The sequence below is a fragment of the Quercus lobata genome, chromosome 2 (genome assembly GCF_001633185.2).
Source record: "Quercus lobata isolate SW786 chromosome 2, ValleyOak3.0 Primary Assembly, whole genome shotgun sequence".
Classification (NCBI taxonomy): Eukaryota; Viridiplantae; Streptophyta; class Magnoliopsida; order Fagales; family Fagaceae; genus Quercus; species Quercus lobata.
This window is the reverse complement of record NC_044905.1, coordinates 95,130,994-95,141,964: the sequence shown is the minus strand read 5'-3', so window position 1 is coordinate 95,141,964 and position 10,971 is coordinate 95,130,994. Positions and strand designations below refer to the sequence as shown.

Sequence of the window (10,971 nt, the reverse complement as noted above, 5' to 3'; positions counted from 1 at the left end):
CAGGAGTCAATCGAGATCACTTCTAGTAATGAGGATATGGAAGTGGGATACCCAAATCACCAGAGGCCCCTCTACTTGGCAGCATCTATAAATCAAATCCCTATTAAGAAAGCCTTGGTAGATACAGGTGCTTCTGTAAATCTCATTCCATTGAGCACTTTATAAGTAGCTGGAATTTCGGAAAGAAAGATTCAGGGATGCCCAATGGAAGTTACAGGTTTTGGTGGAAGGGGCGAGTACACCGTAGGTCACATTCAGTTATGGTTGAAAGTGGGCCCCATAGTCTCTTTAGCACGGTTCCGTGTGGTGAAAACAGAGGTCTCCTATCATGTGCTTTTGGGAAGGCCATGGTTGCACAAACATTGATTGGTCCCCTCTACCAATCACCAATGTGTAAAAGGAAGGTTGAACGACAGGATGATACGCATAGCAGCAAACCCTTTGTCGTTCGAATAGGCGGAAGCTCATTTAGTAGAAACTATGTTCTATGACCAATGGGCTCCATCTGGGGAAAGCTCAGTATCAAAGCCACGAGATACCTTCGTGCCTAAGTGGGAAGATGTTCAAGATGACCCAGAGCCTTACTTAAGGGAGTTACTGGCATAAAAGAAGAAAAGAAAAGAAGCACCCATCGTAGAATTAGATGACACACCCCAATGTGTCAAGGTCCGAGGCCTTGATGGCAAAATTGTGTACAAATTATGAAGGCACACGGGGCCCACGAGTGAAATACAAGTGAGCCCCACCAAGAGGGGCAACGCAAGAGCATGACGTGTTGCGTGGCACAAGAAAGTTCAACGGAAGAAAGTAATAAAGAGAAGGATGAAGAAATCACGGAAGAAAAGGAGGTGCAAGTTATGGCAGAAGAAGAGTTGAAGAAAGTTGACCTAGGGTCTGGTTCACAAGAATCAAGGCTTATCTTAATTAGTGCAAGTCTGACAGAAAAGGAAAAATCAAAGCTGATACTGCTGTTAAAAGAATTCAAAGAAATTTTCGTATGGGATTACAGTGAAATGCCAGGGTTAGACCTTGGGCTAGTGGTGCATACGTTGAATGTGGAACTAGAAGCCAAATCAATGGCCCAGCTTGCCAGGATATTCCACACTTAAATAGAAGGGCAAACAGTCAAAGAAGTACAGAAATTGCTGGCCACAGGATTCATCAAGCCTATTCAATACCCGTGTTGGCTATCCAACATAGTACCAATAAAGAAGAAGAACGGGTAGATAAGATGTTGTGTAGATTTCAGAAATCTTAACAGGGCTTGTCCTAAGGACAAGTTCCCATTGCCAAACATGGATTTATTAATAGATTATGCTGCAGGAAGCGTCATTTTTTCATTCATGGATGGGTTCAGTGGATACAATCAGATCAGAATGGCACCAAGAGATGCAGAGAAAACTACTTTTAGAACACCCATGGACAACTTCTACTATACTGTGATGCCTTTCGGGTTAAAAAACGCAGGTACAACTTATCAATGAGCAATAACGACCATATTTCACAACATGATGCATCAGGAACTAGAGGACTACGTAGACGACATAGTGGTTAAATCAAGGAGGAGAGAAGAACACTTCCACGTGTTGAAAAGGGTATTTGAAAGGTGTAGAGCCTTCAAACTAAGAATAAACCCTCTCAAGTGTGCATTTGGAGTGTCCTCTGGGAAGTTCATGGGCTTCCTGGTGCACAGTAGGGGAATAGATGTGGACCCAATCGAAGCTACGGCCATAGCAACTATGAGACCACCAGCCACAGTAAAAGAGTTAAAGAGCTTCTTAGGGAAGGACTTGTATATCCGGAGATTCATCCTTGGGTTGGCATCAATCACCTCTGCTTTCACCAAATTGCTCAAGAAAGGGCAAGGTTTTGAATGGGGAGAAACGCAGCAGACGGCCTTTAAGAGGCTACAACAGATCATGATGAACCTCCTAACGGTACAAGCCCCAGTCCACAAAAAGCCATTGCTACTCTACTTGGCAGCCAACTCTTATGCCATTGGTGCATTAATTGCCCAAGAGGGTGGGGGTGGTGTTGAACAACCAGTATACTACATCAGTCGTGTCTGGCTATTGTGTATGCTTCGCAGAGACTACGCCATTATTTCTTGGCCTACGAAGTATGGTTGATGACTAAGTCCCATGCCATCAAGGCTCTATTGCAGCAACCAATCCTCTCAGGCAGAATATCCCAGTGGTTGTTATAATTGTCACAGTATGACTTAAGAATAGGAACACCCAGGGCGGTGAAAGGCCAGGCTATAGCAGATCTATTGGCACTGTTTCTGGAAGAAAAATAATTTTCGCTAAACGATGAAGTTTCAGGAGAAGTAGCCATGGTAAAAGAGGTTAGAGGACAGTGGGTAATGAAATTTGATGGGTCTTCTACCACCCAATCAGGGGGAGTGGGAGTAGTGCTGTACCATGAAGAAGATAAGGTAGTAGTGATCATTCAAACTGGAATTCCTCTGTTCAAACAATACGGCAAAATATGAAGCCTATCTAACTGGGTTACCCATGACTCTTGAAATGGGAGTCAAGCACTTAAAGGTAGTGGGTGATTCGAACCGGGTGGTCTGCTAAACCAAATGGATCTTCTCCCTAAAAGAACCTAGCCTAGGCCCATACAAAGCAATGGCCCAGAAGATGGAGGAGAAATTTTCAACCTTCGAAATAAAGTATACTCCAAGGAACGAAAACTGGTTCGCAGATACGTTGGCTGCACTAGGCTTGCAAATAATGTTCGAAGGGGATAACACCAGGGTAGTGATCAGCAAGAGGGAAGAATCCATTATTGAAGTATTAAAGGAAAGATTTCAGGAGGAACAGTGTGAAGGGGATTAGCGGATCCCCATAAGGGAAGCCTTGATGAAAGAAGAAGGTGCCGCAGAATTAAAAGTGCTGAAAGACTAAGCCCTGGTGAGAGGAGAACTGTACCGCAAGATGCCTGGTGGAGTCTTGTCTAGATGCGTGGGGCAGGAAGAGGCCTAGAGAAAATTGAAAGAAGTACATGACAAGACTTGTGGATCCTGTGGGGAGGTCAGCCTTTACCGCAGACTTCAAAAGGCAGGCTTCTATTGGCCAAGCATGGGTAAAGACGCAGACCGAGTCCAAACCCAATGTGGGACCTACCAGCTTGCAGCAGACAGAGAAGAAAGTTACGCTGTGTTCATCAGCGAAGACTGGAGAAGTCCATTTGTGCAATACTTGGCAAAAGACATCTTGCCACAAAAGCATGGTGGAAGATACAAGCTTAAGAGGTTGGCAACGCAATACTTTTTGCATAACTCGGTCCTTTTAAAAAAGCGATATAATGGTGACCCCTTAAGATGTTTGGGTCCTAAAGAAGCAAGAGAAATGATAAAAGAAGTGCATTTAGGAGAGTATGGGGAACACCAAGGGAAGAAAAAACTTTACAGATGCCTGCTGCAAATGGGCTACTACTGGCCTACCATGAAGAGGGATACGGCAGAATTTGTGAAGAAATGTCACAGTTGCCAAGTGCAAGCCAACTTGATTCACACTCACCCGCAGAACTTACATAGCATGGTCACCCCTTAAGATGTTTGGGTCCTAAAGAAGCAAGAGAAATGATAAAAGAAATGCATTTGGGAGAGTATGGGGAGCACCAGGGGAAAAAAAAACTTTACAGATGCCTGCTGCAAATAGACTACTACTGGCCTACCATGAAGAGGGATATGGCAGAATTTGTGAAGAAATGTCACAGTTGCCAAGTGCAAGCCAACTTGATTCACACTCATCCACAGAACTTACATAGCATGGTCACCCCATGACCCTTCCACACTTGGGGGCTTGATTTGGTAGGACCAGTTAACCCGCCATCGCGCGAATACATATGGATACTAGTGGCTACGGAATACTTCACTAAATGGGCAGAGGTAGTGCCACTCCGTAAAGCCATAAGAGGAGCAGTGGCAAACTTCATCAAGGAAAGCATAATTGTGAGGTTTGGAGTGCCCCACAGAATTATCAACAATAATGGCACACCGTTTGTCAACAGTGATGTAAGAAAAACGTTGGAATTCTACCAAGTCAAACATCATCGTTCATCGCCTTATTACCCTCAAGGAAATGGGCAAGTAGAAGCAACAAACAAGGTTCTCATAAAGTTCACTAATAAAATGAGCCAAGAGTACACAGGAGGATGGGTAACACACCTGCCAGACGCCCTTTGGGCTTATAGAAAATCACCAAAGTCTGCTATAGGATTTTCACCATTTTCCTTAGTATACGGGACAATGGTAGTAAGCCCCGTAGAAGTGATGACTCCATCTTTAAGAGTTATGCAGATGCAGGGAAAGGAAAACTGGGAGAAGCCTTTACGGCAGAAAGGTGTAAAGATCTGGAAGGACTTGATGAAAGAAGGGAGGAAACCCAAGAGCGTAGTCGCAGATTCAGACAAAAGATGATAGAAGCCTATGGCAGGATGACTAAAGAGAGGGTGTTCGCGGAAGGACAACTTGTGCTGAAAGTGGCAGTCTATGTCAGGCGAGATATGGCAAGACCATCTAAGTTTGCACCAAAATGGGAGAGACCCCTCGTGATAAGAGAGACACACCCAAGTGGATATTATTGTCTAGCCTAGATGGATGGTGATGTGAACCCTGTCAAGAATAACGAGACCCAACAACGAAAGGGAACCCAAGATCATTCTATGGACAGATTCAAATGGGAGACCTCGACCCGTTGTTTATGACAAACAAGAACCTCGATATAAGGAAGACGCAACAAACGGTGGTGGAAACTCCGTTTGATAAGTCAAGATGAACGCCATGGGAATTTTCGATAAGTTCGAGTAATTCTTCAAAGAACCAAAGAGAATAAACCTCACAAGTTTTATCAATAATCTCTGAAAAATGTTTATAGACTTAGATGACTATTTAAAGGCTCCTTAAAACTTGACAGACAAGAAAATATATTCTAAAATAACTCCTAATTGATACCTAACCATATTAGGAATAAAGTTTGACCTAAAAAGTATTAAATGCACCTAAAAACAAGGACATAAATCAACTAAACCTAGAATAACGTTTTTTACATAGACCCAAAATATTTCATGCCAATTCTTAGGCTTGACCGGATCCTTCTAGAACTTGAATCAAGGTGACGATATTTTTGTTGCCCACATGGATCATGCTCAATGGGCCTCCATGAGTTTGCTTGAACCCATAACTCTTGGATGATTCCGTTGAGTACATCCTTGAACTTCTTTGCTCGTGCTCTTGTAACCAGCCCAATTGGTACTTGAACGAGATTCTTCGAAGCGGTGCCTTGATCTCCATCATTCCCCTCCTTTTGAAAAGGATTTGCCCTCAAATCATCACCTACATCAAAAGGACTCAAATCAGTAACATTAAAAGTGGCACTTACATCGTACTTACCAGGTAAATCTAGCTTGTAAGCGTTGTCATTGATATGCTCGAGGACTTGGAAGGGACCATCTCCTCTTGGGAGCAATTTAGAACATCTTTTCGCTGGGAATCTTTCTTTTCTCATATGCAGCCAAACCCAATCTCCGGGTTCAAAAACCAGTTTGCGACGTCCCTTGTTGGCTTGTGTGGCATATTGCTCTGTTCTTTGCTCAATGTTGAGTCTTGCTTTCTCATGAATCTGCTTCACAAAATCAGCTTTCTTTTTGCCATCTAAATTAACGTGCTCCGTCAAAGGTAAATGAGATAAATCCAATGGAGTTAAAGGATTAAACCTATACACAATTTCAAATGGCGAAAATTTGGTAGCAGAATGAACAGCTCTATTATATGCAAACTCAACATGTGGTAAACATTCTTCCCATGTTTTGATGTTCTTTCTAATGATTGCCCTCAATAGAGTAGACAAAGTCCTATTTACTATTTCAGTTTGACCATCAGTTTGTGGATGACAAGTAGTGGAAAACAATAACTTAGTACCTAGCTTACACCACAAAGTCTTCCAAAAATAGCTCAAGAACTTAGCATCTCTATCCGAAACAATTGTCCTAGGCATGCCATGTAATCTCACAATCTCTCTAAAGAACAAATCAGCAACATGTGAAGCGTCATCCGTTTTGTGACATGGAATAAAATGTGCCATTTTAGAAAATCTATCCACGACCACAAAAATTTTAGAAAATCTATCCACGACCACAAAAATTGAATCTCTTCCACGTTTAGTCCTAGGCAATCCTAACACAAAATCCATTGAAATATCAATCCAAGGCTCACTAGGAATTGGTAAAGGAGTATACAAACTGTTGGGCTGCACTTTGGATTTAGCTTGCCTACATGTGACACATCTACCACAAATCTGTTCGACATCTCGTTTCATGTGAGGCTAATAGAAGTGTTCCTGCAAAATAGCTAAAGTCTTTGCAACTCCAAAATGTCCCATTAATCCCCCACCATGTGATTCCTGCACTAATAACTCCCTCATAGAACAATTAGGTACGCATAACTTATTTTCTCGAAATAGGAATCCATCAAGCTTAAAGAACTTACCAGAGGTGATTTTCTCACAAGCTCGATATTCCTCACAAAATTTGTGGTCTTCAGCATATAATTTTTTAATGTGTTCAAAACCAAGCAATTTTGCATCAAGTGTGGAGAGTAAGGCATACCTGCGAGAAAGTGCATCGGCAACTACATTCTCCTTACCTTGCTTGTACCAAATGACGTATGGAAACGTCTCTATGAACTCCACCCATCGCTCATGCCTTTTGTTTAGCTTGTGTTGGCCCTTCAAGTGTTTCAAAGACTCATGATTGGTGTGAATCACGAACTCCTTAGGCCATAGGTAGTGATGCCACGTCTCTAAAACCCGAACCAATGCATACAACTCATTGTCATAAGTTGGGTAGTTTAAGGCTGCCCCGTTGAATTTCTCGCTAAAATAAGCAATTAGTCGTCCTTCTTGCATAAGAACGGCGCCTATACCAATACCTAAAGCATCACATTCAATTTCAAACGTTTTAAAAAAGTTTGATAAAGACAACAAAGATGCGTTAGTCAACTTCTCTTTGATTAATTGAAATGCCTTCTCTTGTTCTTCTCCCCACCGAAATCCAACGTTCTTCTTGATCACTTCAGTAAGCGGTGCGGCTAAGCTACTGAACTCCTTCACGAACCGTTAGTAGAAACTAGCAAGTCCATAAAAACTACGAACATTACCTACACTTGTGGGACTCGGTCAATCTTGGATTGCACGTACCTTCTCTTCATCAACCTGTATACCTTGTGCACTAACAACAAATCCCAAAAATACAAGCTTATCGGTGAAAAAAAGTGCACTTCTTTAAATTAGCAAACAACCTTTCTTTCCTTAGCACATCTAAAACGGATTTCAAATGTACTACATGATCGTCTATGTTTTTGCTATAAATGAGTATATCATCAAAATAGACAACAACAAATCTGCCTATAAATGCACACAAAACATGGTTCATAAGTCTCATAAAGGTGCTCAGAGCATTAGTCAAACCAAAAGGCATAACTAACCATTCATACAAACCATATTTTGTTTTAAAGGCGGTTTTCCATTCATCTCCTTCTTTTATCCTAATTTTATGATAACCACTTTGTAAATCAATCTTAGAAAATATGCAAGAACCATGCAACTCATCTAACATATCATCTAAGCGTTGGATAGGATGACGATACTTTACCGTTATGTTATTGATGGCTTGGCAATCAACGCATATTCTCCACGTCCCATCCTTCTTAGGTACAAGTAAGACCGGAACTACACATGGGCTCATGCTCTCCCTCACGTGCCCTTTCTCCAACAATTCACTTACTTGTCGTTGAAGCTCCTTTGTCTCCTTGGGATTGCTCCTATAAGCTGGTCAATTTGGAATGGTTGTACCGGGAACAAAATCAATTTGATGTTCAATCCCTCGGTTTGGAGGTAACCCATGTGGTGTTTCCTCGGGGAAGACATCCTCGTACTCCTGCAAAAGAGAAACAATAGAACTAGGCAAATTAAGGTCAAGTTCATTAGTGTTTAAAAGTGCCTCTTTGTACAAAAGTACAATCACCGGCTTATTTGAAAACATTGCTCGCTTGATCTCACTCACTTTTGCATAGAAATTCTGTTGTTTTCTCTCTGATTTTCTCTCAAGGGCCGAACTTTAATTTTCTTTTTCTCCCTCATTTTTCTCGGCTTCTCTCTGATTTTCACTCTTTTTCTTTTGCTCACTCTCTTTCTTTTGATCACTCTCCTTTTGTAATCTTACTTAATCCTCGTATACTTGCTGCAGTGTCAATGGTACAAGAGTGATTGATCGTTGATTAAGTACAAAAGAGTACTTGTTCGTAAAGCCATCATGCTTCACTTGCCTATCAAACTGCCATGGACGCCCTAGTAATAAGTGTCCCGCTTGCATCGGTATTACATCACACAACACTTCATCTTCGTATTTACTGATTCGAAATGCAACTAACACTTGCTTGTTCACCCTGATCTCACCACTATCATTTAGCCATTGCAACTTGTACAGTCTAGGATGCTTTACCATGGGCAATCCCAATTTCTCCACCATAATTACGTTTGCAACATTAGTACAACTACCACCATCAATAATCACACTACATACCTTGTCTTTAACATAGCACCTGGTGTGAAAGATATTCTCCCACTGTATTTCATCAACTCCTTTTGCTGCAAGCTCAATGCTCTCCTCGCCACCAATGTCAATGCGCCAAGGGCTAAATACTCCTCCTCGGAAACATCCTCTAATGGCGGCATGTTGTTGGTGTCGGAATCTTCATCATCGGTCACAATTTCACCATTGGCTTGCAACACCATGACTTGCTTGTTTGGACATTGGCTTGCCATGTGGCCCCTGCCTTGACATCTAAAACATTTAATATCACGATTCCTACAGGTAGAGGCTTCGGTTTTACCTTGAGGAACGTGGTTGGTGGTCGTGGACTTGGGTTTGAGTTTGGGCGTTTGTGACTTGTCCAGCGGCTTAGCATGACTCGATTTCCAAGAGGTAGAACTAGAGTTATGGCCTGCCCATGTCCCATTCCCTCTCTTGAGTTGTTGTTCCACTTTGATAGCCATATGCACCATATCTTCCAATTCCACATAATGCTGCATCTCTACCTTATCATGGATCTCCCGGTTTAAACCAAGTAAAAATCTAGCCATTGTAGCCTCCCGATCCTCCTCTACATTAGCGAGGATCATAGCAATCTTCATCTCCTTATAATAGTCCTCTACGCTTCGACTCCCTTGTCTAAGACCTTGTAGCTTTTTGTACAACTCTCGGTAGTAGTAACTTGGAACGAATCGCTTTCTCATCACTACTTTCATCTCCTCCCATGTGTCTATTGGGTGTTCTCTATTCCGCCTCATGTTTATCACAAGCTGATTCCACCAAGTAATAGCATATTCAGAAAATTCAAGCACGGCTAATTTTACCTTCTTTGTCTCGGAGTAATTGTGGCAATCAAACACAAACTCCATCTTCTTCTCCCACTCAAGATATGCCTCAGGATCAGACCTACCTTGAAAGGACGGAATCTTCATCTTAATACCACCCAAGTTGTTATCTTCGCGATTCCTAGCTTCTCTAAATCTTCCTCCAAGTCTCCTATTGCTAACAATGGAATCCCGATCTTCTTCTTCATCAAAACCAAACCCATAACGCTCTTCATCCTCCTCCCTCGGTGGAACTCTTTCCCTTTTACGCAAATTACGACCATTTTATGGTTGCTCCTCACGTCTATTCTCCATCTGATCTATCTGTTCGTGAACCTGTGCCATCTCCATCTTCATCACATGCCTCATCTCACTCATCATAGCCTCCAAAAACATTTTCGGATCAGCCAATTTTGTATCATCTTCGGCAATGCTCTTACCACTATCGTGAGACATGATTGCTACAAAACAAAGGTTAGAAGAAAAAAAAAAGGAACCTCACGAATCACTCCCTTACATGTTTACACTCAAGAATGTGGATCACTCTCCACTCGTGTTTCATTCAAAATAATATGGTTTTTACCCTCTGATGTTCTCACCACTGTTGCCTTTTTCCACTCGATAATTCTCTTTCAGTTCTTTTGAAACTAGACAAACAACTCAAAATTTCCAGCAACAATTCACCAAGAACTAATCAAGGAATCTTAGATTTGAATGTAAGGAATATGGAAATTTTCATATTAGAATTAGAAGGAATATGGTAGTTTTGGAATTTTGGAAGCACAAAATAGTGAATTTTTTTTTTTTTTAATCAGACTCCTTTTTGTCTTCTTCTTCGAGTCTCTCTCTTTTTTTTTTTTTTTTTTTTTTGATCAGCAACTAGCTTTTGAGAATAATGAAATAAGATTTCGAAATAACTAAGAGATGTGAGACCAGACCAATAGTTTAGACATCAACAAGACAAACAAAGATTAAACAGATAGGGTAAAGGAAATTCGGCTAAGAAGAGATAAATATGTTAAAGGATAGGCAAACCTGAACTAGAAACCTTACTCTGATACCAAATGATGTGAACCCCGTCAAGAATAACGAGACCCAACAACGAAAGGGAACCCAAGATCGTTCTATGGACAGATTCAAATGGGAGACCTCGACCCGTTGTTTATGACAAACAAGAACCTCAATATAAGGAAGACGCCACAAATGATGGTGGAAACTCCGTTTGATAAGTCGAGATGAACGCCACGGGAATTCCCGATAAGTTCGAGTGGTTCTTTAATGAACCAAAGAGAATAAACCTCACAAGTTTTATCAATAATCTCTGAAAAACGTTTACAGACTTAGATGACTATTTAAAGGCTCCTTAAAACTTGACAGACAAGAAAATATATTCTAAAATAACTCCTAATTGATACCTAACCATATTAGGAATAAAGTTTTACCTAAAAAGCATTACATGCACCTAAAAATAAAGAAATAAATCACCTAAACCTAGAATAACGTTTTTTACATAGACCCAAAATATTTCATGCCAATTCTTAGGCTTGAC

At 41.3% G+C, this 10,971-nt stretch overlaps 1 pseudogene; it reads right to left on the bottom strand.

The window, feature by feature from the left end:
* Positions 1–5,054: 5,054 nt before the first annotated feature.
* Positions 5,055–9,878, bottom strand: LOC115973919 (annotated as a pseudogene).
* Positions 9,879–10,971: the final 1,093 nt, after the last annotated feature.